Source organism: Petaurus breviceps, unplaced genomic scaffold (genome assembly GCF_028583685.1).
Source record: "Petaurus breviceps papuanus isolate PSGF00001 unplaced genomic scaffold, PetGlider_PUasm1.0 91133, whole genome shotgun sequence".
In the NCBI taxonomy this organism is placed as follows: Eukaryota; Metazoa; Chordata; class Mammalia; order Diprotodontia; family Petauridae; genus Petaurus; species Petaurus breviceps.
This window is the reverse complement of record NW_027187419.1, coordinates 68,601,662-68,619,746: the sequence shown is the minus strand read 5'-3', so window position 1 is coordinate 68,619,746 and position 18,085 is coordinate 68,601,662. Positions and strand designations below refer to the sequence as shown.

Sequence of the window (18,085 nt, the reverse complement as noted above, 5' to 3'; positions counted from 1 at the left end):
ACAGAAAAAGCAACCAATGGATATTTTAGAAATTTGTTTTGCTGATAATTTTATCTTTCAGAAGGTGGATGAAATGACAAGAACTAGTATGCTAGATATGATTCAGATTAATAAAATTGGAAAGATGAGGGAAGGAATAGGACCTTTGTTTGAGATAGGAAAGGGATAATGTCTGCTAGAAGGGAATACTATTATTTCACCTTCTCCCCTTACCCCACCTATCTATAATGGGAATGGGAATTTGAAGATCTTCCCTGCCTCTTGGCCCCTTGATAGGCTTAAGTGACTTTGAGGATCTTTCCTGATTTGAAAATATACTCTACCCCCTAATAGGCTGAATGTGGTCACATGGAGCCTCTGGTGGGACATTTGTTTTTCAGGAACACCCACACCTTGTTACTCTGTGATTAGGCAGTGGGTCATGAGGGTTATGATGTTCTCTGACCCTGGAGAAGGCTATAAATACCTCTGAGGTGAGGTTTTGCTTTGGGATTCACTCATGGGAAGAGTTGTATGATTTGGCCAGATAAGATTCTGGACAGCCATTGAGTACCCAGGCTTTGAAAACCCAGATGTTCGTGCTTCTTTCTCTGGTAACTAACTAGGTGTGGATGTAATGGTTAGACAGCTGGAAGTCCTGTCTGCTGGTCTGTTTCTCCGTATTTTTTGTCTGCTTGTAACTTCTGTTTGTATTTTCTGAAGGTAAGGGTGCTGATTTTTCCCCCTGAACTAGGTAAATGATATATGTTTAATTAAAGTAAGATTGTTAACCCCTTTTTGAGTTGTTTTCCTTTAGAAAAGTAGATCAAATCAGCCATCCTGGGTATGCTAGGGTGCTTGCTGCTCCAACCACACTATTGTCCAACCTCTACAAAGGAGGATGAGCTTCAAACTTTGATAGATAAAACAAAACAAAAAAATAGTTTGGAAATTGGGACCCAGGGTTACTGAGATAGTAGTAAGAAGGCACTTGGCTACTCTAAATATGTTCAAGTCATCTGGTACAGATGAAATGAAATACTGTAGTACTGGAAAAGCTCATGAATATGGTTGATGACCTGCAATTAGTGACCTTTGAAAAACTGTGGAGAATGGGAGAGGTGCAGTAGGGCTAAGGATGGTCAAATATCTCCATTTGCTAAAAGGGAAATAAGATAAATACTTGAGAATATAAGCAAGTGAGCTTGGCATCAGCTTTCTAGCTAATTACCTGTCTTCTAGTCCATCCTGTATTTATTACCCGATTAATCCCTTCTGTCTCATCAATATTGGTATGACTCTTTTTAGCAGAGTAGTGTGAAACCTGTCCAAGCATTACCTCATCCTGTATTACCCTTGTCCATTCTTCCCATAAATCCTCCAGAAGGGAGTGCACCAAGGAGCTTCCCCTAAGCTTTTTAACATTACATAGGCAATAGTAAAGCACATATCTTCTATATAATGTCTCTTGCTTTCACTTCATGACTGGGCCACCTCATTTTCATATATTTAATTCTTGAATAATGTCTTCTCTACCATGGCTTCTTAAGTTTCTTCCACTTAAGACCCCTTTCTGCCTTTCAGCAGTGTTGGACCTGAGGGCATGTGCAGTGCAAAGTGCATACCTTTTGTGTTCAGAACCAAGGCTGCAGTGAAGCTGCCTGACGCAACATGGGCAAGCTGCCAGAAACACCTTGGATTCATTACACATTTGATTTTTAATAAATTTTTGGTATTTGCACATTCAGAAACCTTTTACTGTTGCCAAATTTTTCACGACCCTATATGGTTCTATACAACTTCTTGCAAGTAGCTCTTGTTAATATGCTGCAGATTACCATATCTCTCCATTGCCATTTGGATAAACTAAAGTTTTGACCCTTTGAAGATTGTGCTATTTTCTGTGTTTAAATATTGTATTCTTCATGTCACTCAAGAAACTACTGGCTCTCTATTGATAACTCCATGAAAACCCAAGTTTCTGTACCTGACTTTTAAGGCTTAAATCCTCTCTTCCTATCTTCTCTATCCAGTCTTATTTCACACTACCTCCAGCAGACTCCATTCAAGCATGAATGTTGAGTTCACTGTTTCTCCTCATACACCACTTATGCTTTGCTTCTATATCTTGTATATATAGTTTTTTTGTTGCTACTTAATCGCTTTTCAATCATGTCCAACTATTTATAACCCCATTTGGGGTTTTCTTGGCGAAGAGACTGGAATGGTTTGCCATTTCCTTCTCCACCTTGTTTTACAAATGAGGAAGCTCAGGCACACAGGGTTAAGTGACTTGCACAGGGTCACACAGCTAGTAATTGTCTGATGCCAGATCTGAACTCATGAAGATGAGTCTTCCTGACTCCAGGTCTGACAGTTTATCAACTGCACCACTTAATTTCATATACATATATATATATATATATATGTAATATCTATTCCTCTCAACCTGTCTAGATCTTATTCAGTCTTCAGGGTTGTTTTCTGGCAGCTCAAGATCTGCTTTTCTGTCTTCTGATTATTACTTCATTATTTAACATTTTACTGTTTTCTTACCATTTCATTAAAAAATGTGCATATATACATATACTTATGTGTTTATACTTTTGTATGTATGTGTGTACATATACACATATTTTTGTGTATGCAGATATATATCATGTATGTGTATATGTGCACATAAGCACATGTATGTGTATTTTTTGTCTTTCCAGTTAGATAAGTTCCATACTCATAGCCAAATACTAAGTGCTTGGATAATAGTAGTTGATAGATTAAAATATTGAAATTGAGTAACTCTTTTTGATAAGGATGATTTTACATGTACTACTCGGATATCTCACAAAACTAAGACCCCATTTTGATTTGACATCAGTTCAGACAGTGGGTACTTCTAGACATTTGCAAAGTTTCTGTAAGACTTCTGATTGGCGTAGTAGATCATTGTAATGTATTTTCTGAGTAAGGGCCTAGCTTTTGTAATTTAGGAATAGATTTATGTTAGCTTATAAAAATAAATCAACATAACTAAATACTTTTAAAATTCAGTTATTTAAATTAAATTGGATTGTTTTTTTTTTAAAAAGCTTTTTCCCAAAAAAGCCAAATCTTTTCATGTATATTGTATCATTATAATATGTATACTGTATTATAATATCAGGTAAGAAGAACATCTTATTGTTAAGTTTTTCATATTAAAGTTGAGGGTGCAGAGGGTTAAGTGCTTTATTCAAGACCAAGCCAGTTCTTAAACTCAGATTTGTTCTTTCCACTAGAAAATCCTTTTATATACTTTGGGTGATTAGCTGTTTTCAAAGCAATCCCAAGCATTAAGGTAACCACTGAAAGTTCCCTGGGAACTTATGTGAAAAATAAGTGAATGGAAAAAAAAAACTGGCACCCAAATCAGTGGAAAGTAACCAGAGATACAGTTTAATGTACGGGAAAGACCATTGGGTTTTGGTGTCAGAAGACTGGGTTCAAAGATGGCTTACTATCTGTATAACCTTTGGTGAATGTCTCTAACATGTTGAGTTTCCTGAGCTGTGAAAAATAAGGGTCAGACTTAGAGAATCTCCAGGTCTCCATCCCATTCCAAATCTTGTGATGGGATTTTTGTTTTTGAGAAGTATGGTGTGACAGAAAGAATATTGAACTGGGAATTAGGAGACTTGTGGTAGGGTCTGAAATCCACAGTGACTTCTGACAAGGCACTTCCCCTTTCTAGGCATTAGTTTCCTCATCTGTAAGATAAGTGGGTTGGATGAGATGATCTCTTAAGACTCCAGCCAGTTCTCCATCCTATAATGGAAAACCTACTGTATTTTGTTTTCTTATTATAGTGCCAATACATGCTGTCACTGTGCTCTGAAATCTCATTTCTGTTTGAGCTGCAGCCCCACAAGGCTGTTTGCAAGAATTTTCAAATATCTGTCCTTCTTTGAATTGCCTATTTGCAAACTCATCAGTTAACTCTGAAGGGGAAACATAAATCTGTTGTCTAGAATCTGTCATAGCTAAATAAATCATACTCTTTGACAGACTGATCCAGATAGTCACCTAACTTCTACCTGAAGCTACCACATGCTTGCCTTCCTTACAAAGGCCAACCAAATATCTCTTCTTCATTGTGCTTAGAAAATGGATCTCTGCATCAGGAGTGAGTTTGGGATGGATGACCTCCAAGGTTCCTTTAAGTTCTGGGATTCTGTGAGACTGAGGAATGGATGTTGTATAACAAGTTACATTCATTTGAATGTTTGATTCTATACCAAATGAAAATAACCTAGAAATTGAAGAGGGAGGAGGGAAACTACTCCTTATTAGTCTGGAGTCCTTAAAACCACTACACATTTTAATCAGTTCATTAGGGCAAAGATCCCTCACTTTATTAGGAGGGTGAATTGTTTTCAGTCCTTTAAACAAGAAGTTAACCCTTTGGGGGTGATTAGATGGTACAGTGAATAGAGCACCAGCCCTGGAGTCAGGAGGACCTGGGTTCAAATCTCACCTCAGACACTCAACACTTACTAGCCATGTGACCTTGGACAAGTCACTTAACCCCAATTGCCCTGCCCTCCCCCCTGCAAAAAAAAAAAGTTAATTCTTTTTATGTCATGGACCCCCTTTGGAAGTCAGGTGAAGCCTGTAAGTCCCTTCTCAGTATCATGTTTATTAAATGAATGAAATGCACAGGATTACCAAAGAAACTAATTTTATTGAAATACAGTTATAAAAACTTTTTTTAAAATCAGGTTTTTTTTTAGGTTTTAGGTTAAGAAGCTCTTCTATAAACCTTCCAACTCACTGAACTGAAGTCTAGGAATGTATAATGTGGTACTTTTTTCATGGGGGTTATAAAAAAGCTTCTCACTTTGGAAATGGTGCTGTAGTTGGACATCAACCTTGATGTTCTCCCCAGTGGAATTATTGTGTTTAGGCCACAGCTGGCTGCCCTTTGGTTGGTAAAGTCAGGCTTTGCCTTAACTAATTGTGTTACCTGTAGTGGGGAGCAAGACTTACCTCAACCCTAAGCATTGTTATGAAAGTGTAACAAAGGACCAGTTCAGCTTGTATCAAGGATATTTCAGATTGGCTATAATACATAGTTTGAAGCATATTTTTGTACCTAAATAACTTGATAAATCATATAACCTGTGGCTCAGAACCCTCAAATTCTGGATTTAAATAAACTGGACCCAACCTTGGGAATGGTACACTAAACATCTCCTTTTAGCTTTTAAGGTATTGCCTTCACCCAGAGTTTATTCTGAGAGAATAAATTGTGTTTAGGCTTCTACAGACATAGGTAACTGAATTCCTCACTGCAATATGAGGTGCGGAATGTTCCCTATCCCCATGACTTTATTAGGGTTATTGCAGAAAGTGAAAAATAGAAGAGTAAAAGAAAAAGACTGAAAATAATCTGTTGACTTTTATAGGCCAGTAAAAAAAAAAAAAAGAGTCATTCTTACGACAAAAGTCTGTCTTTCTAGAAGTCCAGAACAATTTACCTTGAGGGTGAATTGCCCCTCTCAGGGATACCCACCTTCCTAGAAGTATTGGGGATGATTTCAGATTGGTCATTTTGTCTGGGAGCAGCCTGTCACTGAGATGAAATTAAGAACTTTAGTTCACTTTCAAAAAGTACTAATGGGCATATTCATATACACTAAACAGAGATACTTGGAAAGGTCCCAAATAAATAAATGGTCCTCTCCAGGTAAACTCATCTAGATCAGGAGACCCCCTTGATGAGCCCCCCTTGCAGATGTGGGACCAAAGGTGCATGGCATTATAATTGGAAGAATTTTTATAGGCATCATCCTTTTTTTTTTTCTTCACAGCCATCTCATGAGGTATATGCAACAAGTATTAACTGTTCATGTTACAGATGACAACAGTGAGGCTCACAGGTGGTAAGGACCAGAGGTGGTATTTAATCCCAGGTCTCCTGCTGACCTAGTTGAGTGTCTCTTTCACTACACTGGCAGCTCCAGGTAGGCTTCCTGTTTCTAAAATATCACATTCATTTTCTTTAATAAGGGAGCAAGTTGCAAGAGAAAGATCTCTGCATTTAGAGTTGTGGTCCTCAGACTCAAGGCCACCTCAGTCATTTACTTGCTGACTCCATAGTCTTGGACAAGTAATTTCATGTGAGTGTTAGGGTTTCTTATCTATAAAATAGGGATGAATGAAATAAGGAGCATTTGGTAAATACTATGTGGGGGCACTGTGCTAAATGACGGGGACACAAAAACAAAAGGAAAGAAAGCCCCTGCCCTCTAAGAGCTTGCTTTCTAACACAGGAAAACAACATATAATATAGGGGAGGGGTAGGTAGTTGCAGAGGGTTGTTTTGAGCTGTGTGATCCCAGGGATGGTGAATGGAGCCATAGGTCATTTAATTGATGTGCTCTTTTCAACAATGGAAGTATTGATTTGAATAGTCTTCCCCCAAGGCAGAGGTAGGGAGCTGGGGGTGGGTAGAAGGTATGCTCCTGGCAACATAGCATGATGATGACCAAAGGTCAGTGTTGATGGGTCTGGGTCAGGGCTAGATATAGAGAACTCATCAATGAGGAGCCCAGGACCCAGGGTGGGAGCCAAGGTAGCTTGACCTCCTTAGAGGGATGCTTCAAGATCAAATGAGATAGGGGTGGTTAGGTGGCACAGTAAATAGAGCACTGGCCCTGGAGTCAAGAGGATCAGAGTTCAAAAATCCAGCCTCAGACATTTAACACTTACTAGCTGTGTGACCTTGGGCAAGTCACTTATCCCCAATTGCCCTGCCTTCCCTCCAAAAAAAAGATCAAATGAGATAATGTATATAAAGCACTAAGTGATGTGAACTACTATTTATTGTTATTATTATTATTCTATACACATTTACTAGTGTTCTGAAATACAGGTGGTAGTGGAAAGAACACTTATTCTGGTAGCAAAGAAATTGGGTTCAAATCCTTCTAATGCTGTGATGCTGAACCTCCTAAGCCTCAGTTTCCATATCTGCAAAATGAAGGTTTTGCACTAGATGGCCTCTGAGATGTCATTTCCAGCTCTGAATCTCTGCTGCTATGTTCTCCAGGCCTTTGCTGACCACATATTCCAATTTTATTGCCACAATAACACAAGCCTTCGCAGGTTCTACCAAGCTGGGAAAGATTCTGGAAGGGGCTTACCTACAATCCAAACCAATAAACATTTATTAAGCACCTGCTAAGTGCTAGGCATGGGGCTAAGCTCTGAGGATATGATAAAAAAGACAATCTCTGCCCTTAAGGAGCTTACAGTCTAAAGAGGGAGACCACACAAGAGGAGGCAGGAAAGTAGGGTCAGAGGGGGATGGGCCGGGCAATAGATGCCAGGTGAGTGATGTGAGTCCAGTGTCTGCCCTCTGTAAAGCAAGGCATTGGGAAGGGGATTGGTGCAGGACTTTCCAGCCCTCTAGAAGGGAGAGGAGGCTGAGAGAGGTGGTGTCAGTCAAGGTTTGAGTTAGCATCATGGTGATGAGTTTAGAGATGTTGAGCTTATCCTGGAAGGGGCATCTTGTGCTGTGGAGTTAAAACCAGGCAGCCCAGCAGATGCCAAGTGGAGTGAGACTCCAGACTGTGTGTAAGCCATCAGAGGAACTGATTGGATAGTCACCATCTCTAAGTACCTCTATTAAGATCTAAAGCTGAAACTAGATTGGGAGTTCAATTTTTAAGAACAATTTGAAAGATTTTATTCTCCGTTTAGTCTTGAGAGAACAAACCAGGATTTGCATTCATTTTTTTCAAATGAAGTCAGATTTGTTAGCTAGGTGGTTCAATAGATGGAATGTTGGACTTGGAATGAGGAAGACCCAAGTTCAAATCCTGCCTCAGACACTTATTAGTTGTGTGTCCCTAGGCAAGTCATTTAATTTCTCTTGATTTCCTTATCTGTAAAATTTAGATAATGGCGACCTCACAGAGTTGTCTTAAGGATCAAATGAGATAACATTTGTAAAACGCTTTACCAACATTAAAACATTATATAAGCACTAAATGGAACAACAAGGGTTGTCTGTCACAAGTTTGAAGAAACCCCAATGTTCGGCATTCCACCTAATTCCTGCAACTGTTCTCGTGGCCTCTAAACTTTCAATTAAATTTTAAGCTGCTTGAAGTAGGAATTGTCTCCCATTCATGTCTTTCTTGGCCTAGCACATAACACAACATGCCCAGTAGGTGTTCCATAAATACTTGTTGTGGTTGGTGTTGCAACCACATTCCAATATGATGTCTGAGATGGTAAGGATGTTCTGTGGCTCATGTGGTTGGCCTTAGTGCTTGTTCATTAGGAAACATTTCCTTCATAGTCTTGGACCATTTAGGCCCTACTGTGACATCTAGGGATGCTAGGAGAGTTGCCATTACATGTCTAGAATGTGAGTTGTTTGAGTGAGTACCAGTATTTATGTATTGATCAATTCCTCAGAATAGCCCAGGTTTCCTTGAATGGAAGCAATCTGTAGATGCTCTCTGTTCAACCTAGTCTTTTCTGGTCATTGGTAAAGAACAAGGGTTGAACTCAGTCCGTCAGCTGAGTGCTGACTATGCTCCAGTCAGTGTGCCAGGCACTGAGTATTAGGAAGATAAAGCTGTTTGTCTTCAAGAAGCTTGATAGTCCATGGAGGGGGGAGACAAGATGTACTTATATACAAAATGGATAGTAGTTGAGTCAGGAAACATTTATTAAATGCTTATTATATACCAGGCACTGTGTGATTTGGGAAGAATGAGCATTAACAGCTGGGGAAATTAGGAAAGGCTTCCTATCAATGGAAGTACTGGAGCTAAGCTTTGAAAGAAACGAGGGATTCCTTGTTTGATAGAAGCATTAATATTTATATTTGCTTCTAGAGATAATAGAAAGTCTCTAGAGTTTGATGGAGAAGGGAGAAGGTAGCATTGCTGTTCGACCTGGTCAGACACACACTTCCGGAAATCACTTTCTGGCGCTGTATAGGGGACAAATTGGAGGGAGAAAACCCTGGAGATAGGAGAGGCTATTGCCGGCTTCTGAACTCTGGTGAAGGTGGTCATGTGAGTGGAGAGAATGGAACAGATAGGAGGCATGATATGGAGGGAGAAATGATAAGATCTGGCAACTGATTGTAAAAGATTTTGTCTGAATTGTGTATGTTGTAAAGCGGGAGCAGGAACTGTCACCAGGCACATGATGAATTAGATCAGCAGTCCTTTCTGCCTCCCAGCACACACACATTTCAGTAAAAAATGTGAATGCACACTCCTTCATATGCATCAGGGCTCAGCTGCAGTGCCACCTTCTATGGAAAGCCTTTCTTGTTCTCCTACTGTTGTCTCCCCATGTATGTGTGCGTTTGCGTGTATGTATGTGTGTATGCATGTGTGTATATATCTACACATCTGTTTTGTGCAGACTCACATATGGACATAGTTATCTTGCCTCCTAGACTGCAGCCTCCTCTAGAACAGAGGTCTCTTTTTTCCTTCATATTTCCAGAATCTAGAACAATGCCTGGCTTTGTTATATTTTATTATGTAGTTATGTATTATTGTTGACTGCTTTCCACTGGGCCACTGGTTCCAATTTCTCAGCCATTGCTGGCCCTGTCCTACCACTAGAGAGAAACTAGAGGAGGAGAATTAGTGGTCTACCCTGATGGGTTTCATGTGCCACCCTGCCTTCATTGTCCCTACCTCTCATAGGTGTTGCCACCCTAACTCCTGACCCTGCAGTAAAGGCCTGGCTAGGCTGTAGCTTCTATTCACCTGGCCCAGGTATATCTTGATGCCCTTTTCCATTGACCCTTCACTTAGCTTAGTCTGTGTTCACTGTCGTAGCCATTACAACCCACTCCTTGGAGGGAGGTAGACAGAAAAACCAGCAACTCTCCTCTTGTATCAGTAGCCACCCAAATAGAGTGGCTTTGGTCAGAAACTGTCTGTGTGAAAGTGAGGAGACCTTAGATCCTTATTTTCTTCAAAAACCCTCATGAACCATCTTACATAGTCTCCTGGGGCCATGGCTCCCACTTTGGAGACTGCTAGTCTAGATAAGGAACCATTCTACTGTCTTTTAGCTGACCCTCAGGAGCATCAAGTTGATTGCATAAGTTATTAGTGTAGATGCTACCCATCCATGCTTTCTCATCCTGTACCAGTGTTGTCCATATCTTCCCAGAAATCCCCTTAGGGAGTCTGCCACCTAAGGTCCTGGGGCTTTCCTGGATACCGAGGTAGCCCTGATGCTGTCTCACCACGACCAATCCACCTGTCCTGTAGGTGGGTTCCAGTCCCACCCTGCTCTGATGACGTACTCAAAGTGGCTTCTTTTGTGTATTCTTAGTGTGTGGTACGTTGCATGAGCCTCTGTATTAGCTTTTGAGTGACTTTCATCTTCAGTGTACTTGGAGCCTGTGGTGTTTCATGACTTGTCATACGGTGTCTTGAGAAGAATATCATTAAGACCATCATGTTGACAATACCAACCCAAGCATCTGGAGGAGGGGGTATACTTTTTTGCCTGTCTTTGGCTGGCTCACACAAACCTGCCATTTGGTGCTACGTGTCAGGGGCTCATGAAGCTCCACATGGCATCATTGTTTCCTGGCAGTTTCCAGGGTTCTTTGCATTCCTAAAACAGCCTAGAGGCATGAAGAGAGGGGTGAAGTAACCTTTACTCAATAGGGTGGAGTGGGTAAAAGGAATGGTGGGTTATTGAGAGACATGGTTGCTCAGCCCAGTCCTAACCTGCCATAAGCCAACAATTTTTGCAAGTGGAAATCCATATTCTGTCATCTATGGCCTAGATATAAACCATCCTGGCAAAGCAAGGAACTCTTCTATTCTACAAAGAATCTGATTCTATAGCCAAAGTAGCTTCCTATAAAATTATTTGTTGCTGAGGTGTGGAGAAGCACTGAGATTAAACAATGCTTTGCTTTTATATGACACCCCTAGTTGGTTTAGTTTGAACAGTGCACCTATAACTGAAATGAAACATATACCCGCAGGGCCAATATACTAATAAAATTCATTGTATAGTGAAGAAGCCTGCTTTCTGCTGGCAGCTTCTGTCTTGTGATGGGAACGAATTTTAAAAGTGAGTATGTAAAATTGAAACTTGCAAAAAGCTGAATCTCTCGTTATGTAAAAGGAAGAAAATGCCGAGGTGAAGTGAAAACTGTCCCAGTGAGAAAGTGATACTTTGAAAACAGGAGAACTGTTTCCCAGCCATTTAAGTTTCCTGAATGGAATGTCTAGCATTCTGTTATCACTATTTCAGTGACAGCCTCTCAGGACATGCATCTCGGCATGCCTCACCCATGTATTTTTGCCCAGGTGTCAAAAATAGGCAGGCGATGGGGTAAGTGTGAAAGCGATTGAGTGAACAAGGCAGCAAGTTCCAAATGAAGGAGGATAGATTGTGAGTTTTAAAGGTTACTTAGAGTCTTGGCTAAATCATGTCTTAGAATCCAATTAAGTTGAATTTGCATGTGATAAGATTGGCTTCTTTAAAGCCCAAATAGGTGATTTGATTACTATGTTGGTAATAATAAAGATAATGTTGATTTAGTTTAAAAACTTAAAAGTTGGCACATGAGTTGAAAGAGAAACACGAAATATCAAAGGAAAAGTGTGCAGAATATCAAAGAAATGAATAAGCAAAAAGACGGGTTGATCACATTGCAAGGGTGAGCAGACCTTCTGGGTGCTCCATTGATATTTTAATGATGTCAAGAGAGTGAAGAAGGGCTCTAGAATGTTGGTTGGACTTCATATGGTGAACTTACGGATGGATGGGTTACAGTTACATTCAACAAGCAATTTTTAAACAGCTACCCTATACCAGCTACTGTGTTAGTTTTGCACCTTGCCAGACACCTAAAGAGAAAAAGCAGTCCCCAATCACAAAGAGCTTATATTCTAATCTCTCTAATGATGTGATATATATCATTGGAAAGAATATTCATATCCATAAGATCAAAGTTTCCTTTTAGTATTTGTAGTTGTATAGACTTGAGCAGAAACTCTCATAGATATATTATTTGTCCTTATGTATACAGGTAGGAAAAAAGGGAAGAAATGTATTTTTGACCTGTTGTTTATAGCTTGTCATTACCTATTTATTAATCAAGTTTCATTATTTGACAAAGTAATTACTGTATTAAACATTATCCTTGAGAGACTAATACTTCAAAGTTTCATAGATGCAGGAAGGACACATGGAGTGAATAATGGAGACAAATTGTTGGATCCAGAGTCAGAGCTAAGTTTAAATCCTGCTTCTTGTCCTGTGGGATCGGTTCAGGAACAAATCATTTAATATCTCTGGGCCTCAGTTTCCTTATCTGAAACATGGGGATAAGTCTCTGTTTCATGGGGTAGTTTTGAAACTCAAGGGAGAAGGTATATAGTCTTTGTAAATGTCAGGTGTCATTAGTATTTTTGTTTTCAATGTGATCCTTGCCTCCACCAATGCAGATTGCATCTCTTCTAAGTCTTGTTAGGTGAATTGGTTTAATCAAAAATTCATCATCCAGAAGCCAACGTGGTGATGCACCTCTAGGCTTAGCAGGGTTGATCCTTGAAAGACAGACAAATGGTCTACTGCTGGACCCCAACTTGAAACCTTTCCAACTTGGTAGGATTTGACAGGGTTTATGTTCTGTGGGCATAACCTTCCTTCACATGAAGATGAGGTATCCAGAGAGGACTTGAGTGGAGGAAAAGGAATAGGTAGATTTTTAAAAACCGCATTTAACTTGGTTCTATGACTATTTCCTTACTGCGTAACAACTATGAGGCTGTGGAAATGACATAGGCATATAGACAAACATGCCTGAACTTTACACAAACAGTCAATTAAATGTGTATATTTTATTTTGGTCCAAAGAAAAACATTTGGAAATGTAGATGTGTATCCACTTACAGAAAACCTACCAGGCTATTGCGTACTTCTGACATATTTCTGTCTTGTACACTTCCTGTCTTAAAATACAAAAATAAAGGATACAGAGACCAAATCCTTGCAAATCAGAGGCTATTCAGACTAAGGAGCTGAGCTAAATGCACATGGTTTTCTGATGATGATGACGGCTACATCTGGGGTGGATGAATCATCCTAACCTGGCAAATAAGTCTCTTCAATTTTAACAAAATGATTCATTCAGGAAAGGCAGGCAGTGAAATAAGGTTAAGGCACAAATATTCAGACTTAAAGGTCTCAAAGCTATGTAATGTTATTCTTCTTTGAAAAAGTGACATCTCCGTAAGTTGAGTTTTGATAAACTTCTAGATGTTGAGGGAAGGGTAAAATTAAATTTTATCCATTATCTTAAGGCAAACATTTAAATTTAGGTGTATCCACAATGGCACTTGAAAAAAGAAATAAATATAATACCTAGGTTCAGGCAACTAATAAGTATAAGAAAAAACTAAATAAAATCCCACAGTATTAATACTATATTTTTCCAGACTTCCAGTGCTCAACCTGAGTAGGAATAATATATTATTCCTAATGTAGAAAGGTGGGAAAATGTGGATTAAATGAAAATTCATTTAGATGGATTTGGAATTGGCTGCATAGCCAGACTCAAGAAATATTTTATGGTTCACTGTCAAACTGGCTAGAATTCTCCACTGGAATGCTGCAGGGACCTGTGTTTAGTCCTTCCCTGTTTAATTAACATTGTTATCAATGCCTTAATTGTAGGCATAGGTGATATGCTTATCAAATTTGCATATAATAAAAAGCTGGGAGGGATAGCAAAAGCCCTGGGTGATGAGTCAGGATCCAGAATCTTGACAAGCTGGAGCCTTGGGAAGAATTTAATCATAGGTATACATGGATGGGCTGGGTGTGCCATCAAATGCCTGTGAATCTAATAAGATGAAATTCAGCTAGGTTAAATGTAAAGTCTTACACTTGGGTTAAAAAAAATTCATCTTTAGTAGTACAAGATGAGGCAGGCATAGTTAGATTGTTCTGGAAAAGAGAGGAGGGGACTGGGAGAGAGAAGTTTAGTGGACTACCATCCCAAAAAGCTAATGCATTTGTGGGATGCATTGAGAGAGGCATAGCTTCCACTAATAAGGAGAGGGTGCAGTGCATTGAATGCTGGGCCAGAAGTCAAGAGAGACTCATCTTTCTGAATTCAAATCCAGCCTCAGACTCTTACTAGCTGTGTGACCCTGGGCAAGTCACTTAAACCTGCTTGCCTCAGTTTCCTCATCTGTAAAATGAGCTGGACAAGAAATGGCAAACCACTCCAGTATCTCTGCCAAGAAAATCCTAAGTGGGGTTATAAAGAGGCAGATACAATTGAAAACGATTGAACATCACCTACACCTATGTACTCTATCTGGCTCAGCTGTCATCTGGAGTGTTGTATTAAGTTTTAGGTGCCTGTGTCCTATGAGGGTAAGTTGAAAGGACTGGGGATGCTTCTTCTGGAGAAGAGTAGACTTGGGAAGATTCGATCCTTACTGTGTTCAAGTATTTGAAGTGATGTCATGTGGAAAAGGGATTAAACTTATTCTTTATCACCCCAGAGGGCAGAACCATTAGCAGTGACTACAAAGCTACAAAGAGGAAAATTTAGACTTGAGCCTGTTGGGAAAAGCTTCTTCACAATTAGACTTTCCGAGGTGTAGTGGGCTGTTCTCAAAAGCCACACATGAGAAACTTGGAGCCTGAATCTGGATGACCACTTTTACAATAGTATATAGTTTTTGTTATTGTTCAGTCGTTTCAGTCCTGTCCAACTCTTTTGTTATTCCATTTAGGGTTTTCTTGGCAAAAATACTGGAGTGGTTTGGCTTTCATTTCCTTCTCCAGCTTATATAACAGGTGAGGAAACTAAGGCAAACAGAGTTAAGTGACTTGTCAAAGATCACAGAGCTAATAAGTGTCTGAGGCTAGATTTGAACTTGAGTCTTCCTGATTCCAGGTCCATCACGCTATTCACTTTGCCACCTAGCTGCCTGAAATCTTTTGTTTGAAGTTGTATTTAAATCCTTAAAGTATTTCTTCTGTACATTTGACTTTGCCCCCATGTCAGCTTTCTGAATAGGAGTTTCTTGGGTATTGTGCTATCATTCATCCTTTCTGAGTTCAGTTCTCAGTGGAGGCCTGGTACAATAAGCATCACTCTTCAGTTGATTATATTCCAGGACCTTGTTGCTCAAGAATGATGTCTTTGACAGATTCAAATCCCAAAGCCATGGAGAAAATTGCTCAGTACCAATCATCTCTAAAATTTTTTCCCACTTAGGTCTAAAGTTTGATGCCTCTCTGATGGCAGTGACATCTGCTGTCACTTGAGAACTTTAATTTTATAATTTTTCTTCTAAAAAAGGCTCACAAGCCAATATTGTGTAAGAAATGCATAACAGCCTAGTAGCTTTTTTTAGTTTCGAATAAAAATTCACTTCTACAAAACAAAAAAACCCTGAATCTAAGATTTAGGTATGTTTCCACCAGATAGAAGTAGTGTGCCCTAGTCAGTTATCTTCCAAACTCGTGAAGCATAAGCTGTGTCTGCGTTTAATTGAAACAGAGAAGCTTTTTACTTTTCTTTCTTTGTTAGAAAATAAATCACTATTAAAATAGTGAGTCTTCAACAACATTAATCAGCATGACAAAATCTCTTTCAGAATGATTTTTTTTTAAAGAAATAGCTGGCTATATAGGAATTAGAAATGGAGGATATAATCAGGTAGATTGAGTATTTATTAAGTGCTCACTGTTTGCCAGGCCCTGTGGTAACCACAAATACAAGCTAACAAAACAGTCCTTGCTCTCAAGGACTTAGATTCTAACAGGGGGAAGACAAGGTGAGCTTATATATATATAGGTGAGCTTGAAGGGGGAGGAGGAGGTGTCAGGTAAACTAAGGCAGATCTGGATCTGGGCAAGATAAGTCAACAAAGTTTTATCAGAACCCAGGGTGGTTGCAGGGATGAAGATCAAGGTTTCAGTGAGGAAGGAACCTTAGTGAGAAAGAGATGGTGGCTGAAAAGGAGACCTTTGAGCTCATCTGGTCCAATCTGTACAATTCATAGGGGAGGAAGATGAAGGTTCACAGAAGTTAATTGACTTGCCAAAAGTCAGTCAATTAGTAAATAGAGCCACCATTGACTGTATATCTAGTAAGTGGCCTTTGTAGGTACCAGTTTGGGATCTTTTCTCCTATTTTTTGACCCTTTCCTTTCTAAACCCACCCTGAATACATTCATTTATTGAAGATATTCACTGAGTACCTACTTTAGGCAAGCACTGAGAATCCTAATTTAGGAGCAAGAGTGCTTTTGGGTGGCTTATCCTCAACCCTCAGGTTATGTTCATTATTAAAAGACCCTTGGGATGCTCATGATTTAACTGCTGATGATAAAATCTCACTGGTTCGTCTATGCTGAATATCCTTAATGTGGAGAAAGGTCCCTAGTGCAATAATAAATAGTACTAGTACTACTACTACTTAGCTAGCATTTATATAGCACTTTAAGGGTTGCAAAGTGCTTTACAAAGAGTATCTTTAGAAAAGAGCACTTTAGAAATATGATCCCATTTTATCCTCACAACAACCCTGGGAAGTCAATGCCACACTTCACTTTACAAATGAGGACACTGCCGCTGAGAAAGGTTAATTAACTTGCCTAGGTCCTTGGTTCTTCCTGACTTCAAATTCAGCACTCTTACCTACTGTACTACTTCTCTGCCTACAGTGAATTACATAAGACTTTTCCTTGACTTTTCTTTGTTCAACCTTTGTATTAATGACTTAGATGAACATATATATGCTTGTATCAAATATGAAGTTGATACAAAACCGGGAAAGAGCTAATAAATAAGTTGAATGACAGGATCAGAAATCAAAAATATCTTGAAAGGTTGTAATGATCACTTTTAACTGTGGGTAAATATAAAAATCTGAGATTTAGATTTTTAAAAACTGACAGAATTCCAAAATTAGAGAGACCTTACTTGGTAACAGGTGATACAGAAAGAATAAAAACAAGACTTGGAAGATTTAGTTTAATAGAAGTTCAATATGACCTAGATACTTAATAGCTCTGTGACCCTGGACAAGTAACTTAACTTTTGTTGCTCAGTTTCTCCATTTGTTAAAAAGGGATAACAGTACCTACCTCTCAGGGTTGGGTTTTTTTTTTGGGGTGGGGGGAAGGCAAGGCAGTTGGAGTTAAGTGACTTACCCAAGGTCACACAGCCAGTAATTGTGATCAAGTCTCTGAGGCTGGATTTGAACTCAGGTCCTCCTGACTCCAGGGCCAGTGCTCTATTCACTGCGGCTCCTAGCTGCCCCTCATTGCACCACCTAACTGCCCCCCAGGATTGCTGTAAGGATAAAAATGAGATCATATTTCTAAAGTGCTTTGCAACTTTATACAGTGATATAAATGCTAATTATTATGACACAGTCCCATGATGTTGCTGTCCTCAAAAGGTAATAACTTTTAATCTTCATAAAAATACAGTGTTCAGATTAGAGCAGAGAGTACTTTTGCTGTACTGTTTACTAGTCATATTTCTTGGAGCATCATATCTGGTTTGGGGGTGTAAGATTTTAAGGACACAACAACCAATATCTAGAGGAGAAAGACCAGAAAGAAAGTCCCCTAGATAATAGACCATAATAGTGAATGGTTAAAGGAACTGAGGCTGTTTAGTCTGAATGATTCTTAAGGGGGCTAGCATGTGGAAAAAGGAGTGAATTTACTGGGTTGTTTCCCCTGCCTTGGGACCAAAATTAGTTATCAGTGGTTGGAAATTATGTAGAAGCAGATGTTAGCTCAATATAACAAAGTACTTTCAAACAACTAGATCGTGGTGAAATGGACTATCTTGAAAAGTCAGGAGCTTTTGCTGGTTCTGACAGTATTACTGCACTGCCTGGGTGACTGTTAGGAAGCTTATAGAAAAAGAAAGTCCAGTTTTTATGTGAAGATCAAACTAAGCAATCTCTAATTTCCTTTTCTTTTTCAAAATTCTGTTTTTTTAATGCTGTGATTTTATTCATCCTGCCTAAACTCTTTAGTCTAGTTAAAGTTCTTATATGTTTCAATATAAC

The 18,085-nt window shown here is 39.3% G+C and overlaps 1 protein-coding gene and 1 pseudogene across 12 annotated transcripts in view; one reads left to right on the top strand and one right to left on the bottom strand.

The window, feature by feature from the left end:
- LOC138155417 (biogenesis of lysosome-related organelles complex 1 subunit 2 pseudogene) overlaps window positions 1–18,085 on the bottom strand; it is a 964,561-nt pseudogene that overhangs the window by 350,951 nt on the left and 595,525 nt on the right.
- STARD13 (StAR related lipid transfer domain containing 13) overlaps window positions 1–18,085 on the top strand; it is a 750,493-nt gene that overhangs the window by 576,952 nt on the left and 155,456 nt on the right. Inside the window, exon 2 of one of the 12 annotated variants that reach the window (XM_069080660.1) lies at window positions 5,873–5,978. The exons of 10 other annotated variants lie outside the window; for them this stretch is intronic. The gene's annotated coding sequence lies outside the window, so the exon portion shown is untranslated. Of the gene's footprint in view, window positions 1–5,825; window positions 5,979–18,085 lie in introns of all 12 variants that reach the window. One more of the 12 variants, XM_069080661.1, reaches the window with a different exon arrangement.